Genomic DNA, 14,541 nt, shown 5'->3' with positions numbered 1-14,541 from the left:
CTCTCTGGCTGTCTGTATTTGTAATTACTTTAACTTTTTTTTTTGTGCTAAAAGTTATGTCTGAGAAACAGAGAGGAGTTAAAGTGGAAAAGCACAACGTGTCTTCTGAAGCATCTTTTATACAGACAATTGACAAGCGAACCATTTCTCATTTCAAAATAATTTCAAAAGTCTATGGTGTGATTTGTGACTTGCATCTTCATTTAGACAGGCATTAATAGGAGTATTTTTTAGAGCTACAGATGGGTCTCAACAACAGACTGGTGGAATCTTGCTTGTGTTTTCAGTGCTTGATGGCACTGCAGATAAATCAGTGATGGAGCTGTTAATAGATACTACTTTCCATACCTTCTCATTGATAGAGCTGTTGATAAGTGAGTTCTGGTCTCAGTGTTGCCTGAGTTTCAGTAATTCCTGTCTGATGATACAGCTGATAAATGACACGGTCTGAACATGTTTGGATGAATAAGTGGATGAACGGATGGATTTTTCCAAGAGCAGACAACGATTGAGCACTTCCTGGATTGCAATGGAAAGTGACTGTTGATATTAACATATAAAAAACAGTTTAGTCACTTATATTAATAAAAGACGTATCAACTTTGATGACATTTGTCTGCTGTGCATAATACGGACATTAGATTGACTATTTTAAACTATTTTAAAGCAATATTTAGGTTGATTAAAGTAACTAAAGCTAAAAAACGAAGCAATAATCAAATCCATAAAGCAGGAAGATGATTGGATGATGAAGCAGATATTAGCCGAGAGGTTAAAATGAGGAAATAAGCCCGAGTACTGTGACAATAAAGCTTAAGAAGGACCACACAAGAATTACTAAACATTCTGATGTCCTGATTCTGATGAGTATCACAAGCATATGATTTGTAATAAGGTGGCTGTGAAGGCGGAGTTACACATCAATTATCCCGTACATATTCCAGTGCCAAGGAGAAGCCGTGTATAATGTCGGTCATCTGTTTTGTTCATCCTAGAAATAATAATAATTACAAATAGTTGGGCTTACACCAAAACTTGATGTTAAAGCAGTTATAAAGAATAGAGAATAATAGAAAGAGAATCTTGTTTACTCTGACTCTGGGGTCATACTGTTGCCCCGAGTTCGATTGCTCTTTTCCATGTCAGAGGTTATATTTTTCCAAGCTGATTGTGGGAAACACTGTTCATCTGAATAAATACTTCATGTGGTACAGAATCTGAATAGACAATAAAGCAGGCATCATTTTATTTCTATTTAATTTCTGCTTGGATCTGAACGAACTTAAGTACTAGTTAATTTTTTAACTCGTGGTTACTAGCCAGGGGTCAGAGAGAAGCATCCGGAAGAGCGTGACAAACTTGGGAACCAAACTATCACGAGATCGAATCTTGTTTCATAGGAAAAAAAGTAAGAGCTAATCAAGTTTCCCCTTCCCACAGGCATCATCTGATACAAAATGCTTGTGAGTTTAATAAAATTCATTTCTTCTGAGTAAAATCTCATCTGAGTGTGATTACAGAACCGACAGCAAGAAATAAAGTTTATGGCCATAATGAAGTTGCTCAGAGTTACAAATCTGTAACATGAACCTCCCTGCACTTTTTTATGACTGAAACATATAACAGGATTCCTGAAGAAAGTAAGCTTTAGTTAACCATGTTAACCGTTGATGAGTTGTTGATCTCTTTTAATCAGATATAAAATTGATTAGAAAGGACAGTGTTCAAAATCACCTTAAGTGTTGATGAATTAACTGGCCAATATCATTTAAGCACAATTATAATGGTATGTGTGATAATCTGACTTAAATAAAGCTCTCAGATTTGTTTATCAGATTACAGAGTAGTTTGTAGGTTTAGTAATTAAGTTGTCTAGTCCATAGGACATTCTGATCCTTATCCTGAGAACACAGATTTGATGCTAGTTGTGTGAAAATAAATGGCAACAGTATTCTAGAGCAATGTTTAATCTGCTTTCTGTCTTATCCCAATCGATATGTCATAGTTGATTTGCAGCGGTGTCGTTTACTCTGCTTGCCGAGCCACAGACACTGGGCTGGCGTGATATTATTCATTTCATAATAATTCTGTAATTCTTTTTTTTTTTTTTTTTTGTGCATGCAACACTGTCAGACTTCTACTTCCTTTAAATTCCGCTTAAATAAATCCATAAGTCCTAAGCTGCATGGTTTCCTTTGTTGCTTTGCATGCTGAAAATTGATTTTGTTATGTTTTTTGTCATGTATAATAAGACCCCTGTGCGATCGTAACGGTTGTGACGTATGCAGTGTTTATCATATTTTTAGACCTTCAGAATGAGTCATAATCATTTACATCAGAAGATGATTCACTCTGTGTGTTACATGGCATGCTTTAGCTTTATTGGATCAAAGGGGAAATCCTGAAAACATTCATCATCCTTCCTCCAGAATTCTATAGATTTCCTCTGAAATATTGCATAATATAACTGGAAATTTGCATAAAGAAATAAAGAAACAACTTCTCAAAGATTTTAATTGTACTGGTTCATCATAGGCATCATATGATCAAAAAAAAAAAACAGAAGAAAGCCGAAATTGATCTAATCAGCCAATCTTGTGGCAGCAGTGCAATGAATAAAATAATGCAGATGCAAACATCAGAATGAAGATGAAGTTTAATCTCATTGACTTTCACTGAGGAATGGTGTTGTGCCAGATGAGCTGGCTGGAGTATTTCATGAATTGCTGACATCTGACCGCATCACATCTTGAAGCTAATGGACTAATAAAACATTTGGATTTAACAATAAAGTGTTCTAAATGAATGCTAACATGAACGTCTGGAATCTGGCTAATGATTGTTTTCATTATTATTAAATAAACAAATATTCAATAGTTAGATAGATAAAAAGTTCACAAAGTTGATAGACATAAACATTACAGCGAAATTCTTTCTTCGCATATCTCAGCTTTGGAAGCAGAGCACAGGGTCAGCTATCATACAGCACTACCACTGCCCTGTCTAATTGGCATCTCTAAATTGTCCATAGTGTGCATGCGCGTGCGTGTGTGTGAGTGTGATGGGCCCCAGGGATAATTGAGGGGTCTTTACCTATTCGGTATGTAGACATGTGTAGACTCCAAGTTCCATGTGAACCTGTGTAGGTTAAGTGGTCCAGAAGATGTATAGATGGATACATAAAGGCAGTAAACGTGTCTGTCAATAAACAGCAAGCACGATAGATAGACAGCTGTACTTCCCCTTGTTCTGACCATTAGTTCAAACCAGACATAGAGGATGTTTTATCAAGTATAGTCACCTGACACAGCTGTGCAAATGTACAGGCTGAGTTAGAAAGAAATCATGCCCCATGTGATGTGTTGAAAGCAGGAAATAGATCTTTGACATGGGACAAATTGCAATGGCTAGACAACTGAGTCGGAGCAGCACATATCCAAAACTCCAGCAGGTCTTGTGGGATGTTCCTAATATGCAGTGGTACAACCGTATATACACCATTCAGCCATAACATCCACCTGCCTAATATGTTGTATGTCCTCTTGTGGTGCCAAAACAGCTCTGAACTGTTGAGACATGGACTCCACAAGACCTCTGAAAGTGTGCTGTGGTATCTGACACCCTGGACATGAGCAACAGTCCTGTAAGTTGTGAAGTGTAGCCTCGTTTGTCCAGCACATCCCACAGATGCTTGATCAGATTGAGATCTGGGGAATTTGGAGTCCAAGTCAACAACTTGAACTCTTGGTTGTGTTCCTTAAACCCTTCCTGAAGTATTTTTGCATGGTGGAATGGAGTATTATCCTGCTGAAAGAGGACACTGCCATTAGGGAACACTGTTGACATGAAGAGGTGTAGTTGGTCTGCAACAATGTTTAGGTAGGTGGTATTTGTGACATCCACATGAATGCCAGGACCTGAGGTTTCCCAGCAGAACATCACACAGCCTCTGTCAATTACCTTCTTCCCATAGTGCATCTCTTCCCCAAGTAAGTCACACACCCAGTCATCCACATTATATAAGAGAAAACATGATTTATCAAACCAGCCCTCTTTCCATTTCTCTATGGTCCAGTTCTGATGCTCACGTTCCCACTGTAGGAGCTTTCAGGTGGTGGACAGAAGTGAGGAAAGCATGGACACTTTCTGATACCTCTGTGTTTTCTGACACCTTTCTATCAAAGCCTGCATAAACTTTTTCATCGGTTTGTGCTACAGTAGTGCTTTTCTTTCACCCGAACATGAGCCCTGAGCACCCATCACCCTGTCACCAGTTCATTTTTTTGCCATTTTTTGGGGGGTCATTTTAGCGTGGGTTAGCTTGCGGACTTATGCCAAGTTCACACTGCACGATTTCCAAAGTCATCGGATCATGGCTGTGTTTACACTGCATGACTCCTCTAGGGTAGAATTCAGTCTCTGCTGTGTTCACACTGCACGATGGATCGGCGACAGGAGGTTTCACACTGCATGACTTCACAACAGGAAGAATCGCCGACAACTCTGTCAAGGACTGTGCGTTCCATATAACTGAACAAATGAATAATTTTGCAATGTGCTGCTGCTGATGCGGCTGGTCAAGAAATGTTTTTGCTTTATATCTGTTTGATGATATTGTAAAGCTTATTTATTCTGATATAACTATATTTAAGACATTTTTGTCTGATAAAAACCTATAAACTCTATTAAACTATAATATTGTGCTCCAACTGAAGCCATGCTTGCTGATATTGTGGTCTATAACTCCTCCCCGAACTGACCGCTGCCCTATATCTCTCTCTCTCATTGGCTGTAGGTCATCGCCGAGGTATTCAGTCAGAACTCCTTTCACACTACACGATTTTGAGTTGCAGACAGGTCCAGATATTTAGCATGCCAAATATTTCACGGGCATCCGCGACTCATCGGCGATTCTCTCAGATCGCGTCTTTGGTAATTCACACTGCGCGATTGTCACTCGCATGCACAAGCTCCGATTTGGCAGCTATTTCACAAAACCTGTCGCCGACTGAAAATCCAAGCTAAAATCATGCAGGGTGAACTCGGCATTACTGATGTATGGAAAACACACGACGAGAGTGAGGCGTGGGCGGAAGTCGCAATTTTTTTAAAAATAAAATGCATATAAATTTAAGTTTTATATATATCCAATTATAACTTTATTGCGACCCGGTACCAAATGATCCACGGCCCGGTACCGTTCTGCAGCCCGGTGGTTGGGGACCCCTGTTATATATATTTCCTATATATGAAGTATGTGTGTCCGTGTTTGTGGGGGGGTCATTTCTTAGATATTACTAAGAACTAATATTGATCCGAGCCACAAATATCTAGAGTTTCAATTTAGTCACTTTCTACCTCCATTTCATGTCTTCAGTATTTTCTAGAGAGCTTTATTGTCTGTGATTTTGCCTGGATCAATTGAAACGTCTTTACTGAAAGTGAAGTGTGTATGATTGTATGTGTGCGCTAACGTAGTATTGATTTCTGTGAGAGGAGCAAGATTGAGGACTTCACACTGACATGTTCCTCTCATTGATGTCCTGATGGAAACGCAGGTGTGCACAAGTGTCTTAACAACTAGCAGCATGTACACACACACATAAACACACACTCACACACACACACACACACACACACACATAAGCAATTTTGTAGGAGATGTACCCTTCATTTTTACTGTTGGGATTTTTTCACCTTCTGATGTCTCCACCATCTCCATCATTTTACACTGTAATCATGTGAATAAAATAAAATATGTGCAGAATAAATGACTTTGCATATAATGGTACTAAATCACCTTACGTCACATTATATATCCTGAGGCCATTGGTTTTCAAATTATGACCAAAGGATTCATTTATTATGAGCGATTTTTGTTAGCAAAACCAAATCAAATACAATCTAACAGTAATCTACTTACATTTACAGCATTTGGCAGACGCCCTTATCCAGAGCGACTTTTGTTTTATTTTGCCCAACAGAGCAGCTGATCATTAAGGGCCTTGCTTTGTATCCCTTACCTTAACCCCAGGCTAATATCTCATATGGGATTAACAGTGAAACCTTTAATCAATTTCTGTGCCAAAAAGGAAATGAAGCACTTATTTGTTTCATGTGCAATTTTAAATTTATTACTGAGGTTTATTGCTAGACTTTAAATCAATTTTATATTTTAATTGAAAGCCCAAATGACTGGTCAATAAATTTGACAAATTATGCGTGACCTTGGGTCATTGAACTGCACAATAATGCACAGTCAATTACTAATTGACTAATACAACTAATAATTACTAATTAACAGGCAGAGATTCTTGATGCCTGGGTAAATCAGTGAGAAAAAACTGTTCAGGATGTGATTTGAGCAAAATGGATGAGTCTAGACAAGAGAACTGCTCGCCAAAAAAAGAGGAATGAATTTAAAAGAAATTTAAGCAAACAGTTATTGTGTACCATTTGCATGAAAATTTCTCATCAGTTTGTCATCAATATGTGATTTCAGCGCTTAATTTAAACACATTTCTAATGTGATTTATGTAGTGTGAGAGTGAAAAATTCACATAGTGTTAATGTGAACCGATTACATACATCCATTGTCCCGCTTTATTCCTAATTAGGGTCATGGGGATCTGCGGGAGCCTATCCCAGCACACAATGGGCAAAAGGGAAGGGTACACCCTGGACAGGTCACCAGTCCATCACATACAGACAGACAACCACACACACACAAAACAGTCCTATGGGCAATTTAGAATTACCAGTCAACCTAATGTACATGGGTTTTTTTTTGGACTATGGGAGGAAACCAGAGTACACCCAAACAAGCACAGGGAGAACATGCAAACTCCACACAGAAAGGCCCCTGCCTGTTCGAACGCAGGATCCAAACCTAGGACCTTCTTGCTGTGAGGCAACAGGGCTAACCACGAAGCCACCGTGCTACACAGTGGTCCTACATTTCAGAGCTTTGTTGGTTTTCCTCTTAAAAACCTCACCAGGAAGTCCACCAGTATTCATGACAGCAGGACTGATCTGTTCTGATATTTTAGCTGTAAGTCCTTTCAAAAGTCAGAGATATTTACTGGACACAGGTGCATATAATATACATTCAACATACTTAATGTGAGCATTAGAAAATTAAATACCAGTCCGGATTTTGACTGATAAAAGAAAGACTTTTTGGGGACAGTCTATTTTGCTGAAGTTATCATCTGCTCACTGATGCACACCTGAGAGCAAAACTGTTTGTACCAATTGCAGTCGAAAGCCATCTTTATGGAACCATCTGCAGTAATCTCATGTATCTCCAGGTTGTCCATCTGAAGACATCCTCAGCATTAGAGAGTGATGAGAAGTAGGGCATCAGGATGGATAAGGCAGGTCTAGAAAGCAGAAGGGGTAGAAATAATAGCCGAAGACAAATAATAACTGAGGGGGGTGAATCATTTCGGTTTACTTTCAGGCAGTGCAGCAGTGAGAGTTCATGCTGAGCTTTTGCTGAATGTGGAGTAGTTCCAGTTTTGATTTAATACTTAGAAAAAGAGATTCTCTCCCTCTCTCTCTCTCTCTCTCTCTCTCTCTCTCTCTATTTTCAATAGCAGAATTGGATTTAAACAGTTTTTCTTTCTGATTTGAATCAGATCTAAGATAGTAAACTGCTGGCTCAGTATCTGAGTTTCTTGAACTGAGTTTATCGATTTCACATTTAAGGTGAATATCGTGAATGACTGCGTTCAACAAAAGCACTCCCTCAATCAGTGAATGAACATGTCTTTTCTAGGTCAGTCAACCCACAGCAAAGATAATAATGATAATCATCAGGTCTGAGTAATGGCTTAGAGTGCAAAGGTCAGTCTACTTGCTACAGCTAAGACCAACTCAAGAGATATTCAGTGTTTTATTCATGCCTCAAAGCCCTAGACAGAATAATAGCAATCTAATTTGGTTGGCTACATAGTTGTTAAGTCAACTATTTTATCCTGATTATGTGAATTTATTAGGCTTTATGTGGGAGTTTAGTATGTCTAATAAATCATTTCTTTCTCAAAGAAACACATTATCTGTCTAGTTTTAGAATAAATAGTAAGATAAAAATAGCCTTAAAATAGCTACAGGTGAAAAGGACTGCCACTTTTAAGGATTAGTGATGTTTCTATTTATTAAAAAAGAAGAAAAACACTCTGAGGTGTAGATCAGAGCACTCTGATGGTTATGGCTTGCTAGATGGAAGGTGAGGAAAGGTGATATTAATATTAAAGAACACGAATGTGTGGTGTATTAAATGTGCAATCTTGTTTTTACAACTCCCCGAGTGGCACTCATGCTACCGCTGGTGTAGCATAAATAACCTCCAGGATGGACAGAGTGGAAAAGTTACTGTTCTTTATGTGCAGACTTACTTACAAATATTCAAATACAAGCACAAGACAAAAATACTTGTGATGGATTGATGAAGAATTGCAAGGGTTTGGCGTGCGTTTGCCTGGCATGACATCTTTGTGGATGAAATGAGGGATACTTTCTGTTTGTAATGAGCTGCTGACCCTGTAAGATCATTACATTCTCTCCTTTAATTAGTTTTGAAATGTCAAGATACAGGGCTTTCTTCTGTATAGGCCATTGCACTGGAAATAGTGATTGTGTGTGCTCCATTTGACATCGCTCAGATTACCAGAGCCACTGGTTTGACCCAGACTCCAGTTCAAAGTTTGAATGGGGATGAAATGAAAGCTCTTGAGCTCTTAGATTTGACAGGCTGCTCGCTCATCTTCAATAGAGCTCCTCCACACTGTATAATCTAATACTACCACAAACATTCCTGTGTCCTAGCAACTCCTAACAGCACAAAACTGTGCCTTTCTCTCGTTTCAGTCTACATATCCACACATTCTTGTACACATTGTTATTTTTGTTATCTTGTACTGAACCACGAGAAGACTTGTAGAGGCACCACTCTTGGAAATGAAAACCAGGATTTCCTGATCGGAGAAATGAACGCAAAATCAAGCAAACTCCACAATATTCAGAGGAGTTTGTGATTTAAAAAATAAATAAATAAATGACTGCAAATTTTCCACAGATCTGGGCCAAGATGGGTCGTGTGACATTGTCACATTCCGAAAAAGCCCTCTTTAATGTGATGTGATTTTATTATTATTATTTTTATTATATTTATTTGTTTTTATTTATTTATATATTTTAACCACTTGTATTAAATTATTAAATCAATTCATTATTAGTCTTAGATGATGTGGAGTGTCTACTACATCACAGTGTGTGAGCTGTTACTATAGAAACAATATTGTACATTTTAATGGAACTCCTGTTCAAACCGTGCACTTATCTGAAACCATACAACCATTATTTCCGCTTCGCTAATCTGATCGGTGAAGCAGCATTCCAGCAGTGCTGATATGTAGTATATCCACTTTGGGACATGTCACCATGTGTATCACTCCACGCACCTGTTACATAAAATTCCAATTTTAGCAACAGTCCAGCGAGAATGTACCTGTTACTGCAGTGTTGTTAGTGATGTTGTCAGCAGAAATGGCACATGATAAATTTTTATGGCTAGAACTTTATATGAAATATGAACGCTTGTCAGATGAAGATAAAAAGGAAGGATGCACCTTTAAGGGGGATATACAAATCATTGGCAGCTAGTTTGGGTGTTTATAATCACACACTACAGGATGTCACCCAGAAGAAGATGGGTTTATTTTTGAGTCAGGAGGAGTCAGTCTTGAGGTTCATTTCCTTCTCATCACATCTCAAAATGTATATAAATAAATTTGTTTAAAATTGTTCATTTATTTAATTTTCATAGCTATATATATATATATATATATATATATATATATATATATATATATATATATATATATATATATATATATATATATATATATATATATATAGTCTAGGTTATAATAAAAGTTTCAGGGGGGAAAGATGATTCTATGAAGGATTGTATGAAACAAGGGTCCAAATGTTGTTTCCAATCAGTGATGCTGTTTTTCAATTATAACGTATAATGCACTCATACGCAGCCAAAACAGTTCATTCTTGGTTTGAGGAGCATCAGTATGAACTTCAACATCTGCCCTGGCCATCTCAAACACCTGACTTAAATAGGAATATCAGTGAACCAATGGGAGAGGAGAGTGAGAAGCAGTTTTCCTGCTCCAACCTCTCGAGCAACTAGAAGATATTCTGCTAGATGAATGGCACAAAATTCCTCTAGAAGATTTTCAGTTTTATAAATCTATTCCAAGATCTATTCCTACGTGGTTCCGAAACCTAGGCGTGTGTGAGGTAAATCTGGTAACCCTACCAGAGGCACACTGTCATGCAGGGTCAGTTAGCTTATAAACGAAATATTTACATTTAAAATTTAGAAATTTTTGTTAATATTTCCATTAATATATAACCTTTTAATTTATATCAAATATTATATATTAAATTTAATGTATTATATTTAAAATATATTGGATTACTTTTAATTTATATTTACAGTCTATATTTAAAGCTTAAAATGAAACTTAAAGCCATTATATTGACACTATACAAAAATGTGAGAATTTAACTTTTTACATTTGGTCCCCTGTATGTTATGTGATGTAATTATTTTTGCATATTATTCATTTATATAAATAATATTAATATAATTTTAATAATCAATAAAAATATTACTGTATTAATTATATATATAGCTCCAGTATCAAGATATGCATCAGTGACACATGTTCAAGTGAAACAAGTTACAAAAAAGGCTTCCAGACTCTTGACCTGCTAGTTTGATGGGTTTTTCTTCTAATCCAGAGTTTTGCTGACTGGATGAACTCATGCTGCAAAACGGTTCCAGGGCTCAGAAATGTGTTATTTAAAAGCAAATCACAAGAGAAGTGCCGTAATTACACACGTCTGGAAGGATAAATTTAGATTTCAGCAAGTGTTTTACAATACAATCAAAAGAGTGTGTATTTTTAACACATATACACACACACACACACACACAGGTTATTAAATGAGCTCAGGATTGGGTCAATATTGAGTAATGTGAGGTGTTCAGACTGAGCTGAGTGATAAATGAATTGAATCAGAGCTTACACTCTAATAAAAACGCAAAAATCTCTTTGGCTCATCATCGGATATTCTCCTTCTGAGGAAAATAGCAGATGTCTCAGTGACAGTATGTGCCTCAAAAGGGAATCTAGTCATACAGTCCTGACAGGATACCAGAAAAAAAGTTTTAACGGAGCTTGACTTTTTATTAAAAGGGAAGTAGGGAATGTGTGGGGGCATTTAAAAAAAAGGTATGTCTGTAAACATGAAGTGTTTCATTAAAAGATGGTTGACAGTCGTGATAACGGAGCTCAAGAACACTAATGAGTCTGGTTTTATCTTACTGCGCACTGCAATAATGCATCACACACACACACACACACAGTGAGATTTTAGAGGTTACATGTCTCCATGTGTTATTGCAAGCATCCTTTATATTCAGTGCCCAAACCTCTAAATATATATTTTTTTTCAAATGTGAAAAGTTTTTGACTCCATACTGTCAAAATGTTCACATTTTCCTCTTATTATAGGATCTTCAGGAGCTGTCAGAAAAGTATGAGGAGCTATGACAAAGCTAGTGAGGAGGAGAGGAAGGAATGAGGAAATTGAGGAAATGAGAAGGAAGAGAAACAAATGAAGGGGGAAAAAATCTCACCTGAGCTTAGAGACACTTCAGGGTATCATGAAAAAAGATGAGGAGCAGCGTGACGGCGATGCATCTACGACCATCCGAGAAGTCGTTTTCAGTCTTAAAATTATTCCTAAAAGTATTCTTGTAGTGTATTTTTTTTACTAACTAAAACCGAAGCAGCTTTTTTACTTTTTTATGTCTACTCACACAGGAAATGTTGCCAAAATGTTGGCATGAGATCAAAACCTTTACATTTAGTCCCCTAGAAATAGCTAAACACATTGAAACACAAATCCACACACTAAATAATTTAGAGTATCGTTCTCTTTAAGCAGAATTCTAAGATATTTCAGAGATAACACCCTCTCCGTGGCGTGTAAACAAGAGAAGCGGGTTTTTCTTGCACTCTACTGAGACCTTCCGGTCTATTTACTCAACACACACACACACACACACATCCATGCTGTTCTCATCCTCAGGAGTTCAGTGTGACTTCAAATAAACGAGTGGTGAATTCAGACGGAGTAAAAAATTCATCAAAATTCTAATGATAGCAGCGGAGCCTTAACCCGAATTCAGCCTCATTCATCTAAAAAGGTCTCGGTTTTGCTTATGTGTGTGTGATGTGTGTGAAACATAACGTGACATAACATGACCCTTTTCACCTACAGATACACACCAGATACACTGTAGATTGCCTCCCTGCCCAGGAGAATTCTGCTCATCTGAGGTCGGGTCCACTAACCACCCAGCAGGAAGCAGGATTTCCAGGTGAGGATGAACAGAAATGGCTGGAAGGGAAACAGAACCCAAGCTGTTGGTGAATATGGAAAATATTGAAGGAGGTGGATGTGGTGGAGACGGTGGTGGGGTATTTTATAGATCAGTTCTACAACCGTCTAATGTGAAAGTGCAATATAAAGTCAAATACACTTTGACAAGGTCATTACCATTGGAATAAATGCTAGGTTTCAATCGGTGCACTCTGGAGACTGTGGATATTACGCTAGCATGTATTTCATCTGACTAATATCCAGTTTGGAGTGTTATTCCCAATGGCGTTCTGTGCTCGGCTGCTTCGGAATCAATCAGCAATTTTCACCCCTACACACACACACACACACACACACACAAACACCAAATGAAAGATGTTCATATTTCTATTTTTTTTCCTTTTTTCTCTCCCTGACTTCTTCTTGTGTCACTGCTTGAATTTTCCTCTTTCTGTTTTTTTTCTGAAAGGTTTTCAGCCTTTTTGGTTTCCTTAAATGTTTCCTATGTTTTGCTTTCATCAGGGACAAGTAGAGCTTTTCTAATATTGAACTAACTAGCAGATGGTAGGACATAATTTCAAAGTGATGCTTCAGTGAGAATTTGAAACCTGAGCTTTAGATGATTACATTCACATGTACACACAAACACATTTAGGTTCCTTTTCTTGACATAATTATTAATTCAGCTAATTAATGCCTAAATATTAATCTACCTATAACTTTAACAGCTTTTAGGAAAGGAAACCTTTTGGCAGCTTTAAAGGTATAATGGAATAAGGGTATAATAATAATAATAATAATAATAATAATAATAATAATATCTGGTATGTCAATGAGATATGCTCACAGCTCACATGACTAGCCTGAAAATAGACTAACAGATTGAGGGAAGATGAAAGAGAGACAGAAAGAGAGATGTCCTGTCAGTGACGAGTATACGGATCTTTTTTTTTTTTCAGTGTGTGTGTATCTATGGGCGTGGTCCTCCAAAAGGCAGATGAAGAACAGGCTGATAGATGGATGACGGTCTCCATGATAAGCTTCCGTTTTCCCTGCTGTAGGGGAGATATAGAAAGCACAGATTTGTCACCCTCTCTTTCATCCCTTTTTTTTCATGTCTCAGTCATCTCTGTCTCTTTCCCGCACAGCCTATAAGAATGTAAGGGTCTCCCTGAGGCAGGAACCAGATGCACTGCAGTTTACAACCATCTATAATTCATCTCTACAGTAAAGCCAAAAACAAGCCTACCGAGATCATAGCGCACATTTTATGTACCAATTGATTTTTTTTTTTTTTTTTTCGTTTGAGTCATAAAAAGAATTATAATTTATAATTTGCTCGGAATAGCTGAAGAACGTTGCTGGTTATGAAAGATATGACAGATGAAAAAGGAGGTAAAAAATAAGAGAAGAAAGTGTAAATTAAGCTTTATAGATTCTCATACCACCTTCTAATCCCTCAACAGCAGATGCCAAGTTAAAGGTCAGCCTCTCCTCCCTACAGCGCAGAAACTCAACACCATGTTTAATAAAACATGAGACTACTAACACAGATGTCCTTAAGATATTTTCTCTTCTGGCAGATGCAGTTTACAGTGGTCAGGACCAAAAGCAGGACTTTTTTGTGTACGATTCTAACAACCCCAGGCAACCTCATGCACACAATCAACCCTTTTTTCTCCATCATCTGTCTGCTTGTATCTGTGGTTCTTTTTGTTCTGGTGCTTGAAGTTTACAGGTTTCAGCAGATGGCTGGTCAACTCTGTTCTGAAATCATGAATTTTGCCTCTCTTTTTTTAACCCACTGAGTATAACCCAGATTGAATTTGTTCTTCACGACATGTGATTCTTTTTTCTGCGCCACGCTGATGCTCGCAAGTCATGTGGTAACATGGTACGTTAACGTGAACGTTAATGTTTCTAAATGCGGAAGGTCTTTAGGGTGTCGATTGTTCAGGCTATATCTGGAAAATATCTGCGCTGCATTAACACGACTTCTTTGTGCCTGATCATATTTTTGGGGAGAAAAGGAGAAGTTTTACATTGATATAAAATGATCTAGTATAC

The 14,541-nt window shown here is 37.6% G+C and overlaps 1 protein-coding gene across 2 annotated transcripts in view; it reads left to right on the top strand.

The window, feature by feature from the left end:
- Positions 1-14,541, top strand: part of chrm2a (cholinergic receptor, muscarinic 2a) — an 83,892-nt gene that overhangs the window by 25,995 nt on the left and 43,356 nt on the right. Inside the window, exon 2 of one of the 2 annotated variants that reach the window (XM_058408945.1) lies at positions 12,373-12,472. The exons of the other annotated variant lie outside the window; for it this stretch is intronic. The gene's annotated coding sequence lies outside the window, so the exon portion shown is untranslated. The remainder of the gene's footprint in view (positions 1-12,372; positions 12,473-14,541) is intronic. 2 annotated transcript variants of the gene reach the window in all.

Source organism: Hemibagrus wyckioides, linkage group LG14 (genome assembly GCF_019097595.1).
Source record: "Hemibagrus wyckioides isolate EC202008001 linkage group LG14, SWU_Hwy_1.0, whole genome shotgun sequence".
Taxonomy (NCBI): Eukaryota; Metazoa; Chordata; class Actinopteri; order Siluriformes; family Bagridae; genus Hemibagrus; species Hemibagrus wyckioides.
Note: the sequence above shows the minus strand (reverse complement) of the source record. Positions and strands in the feature narration are given on the sequence as shown.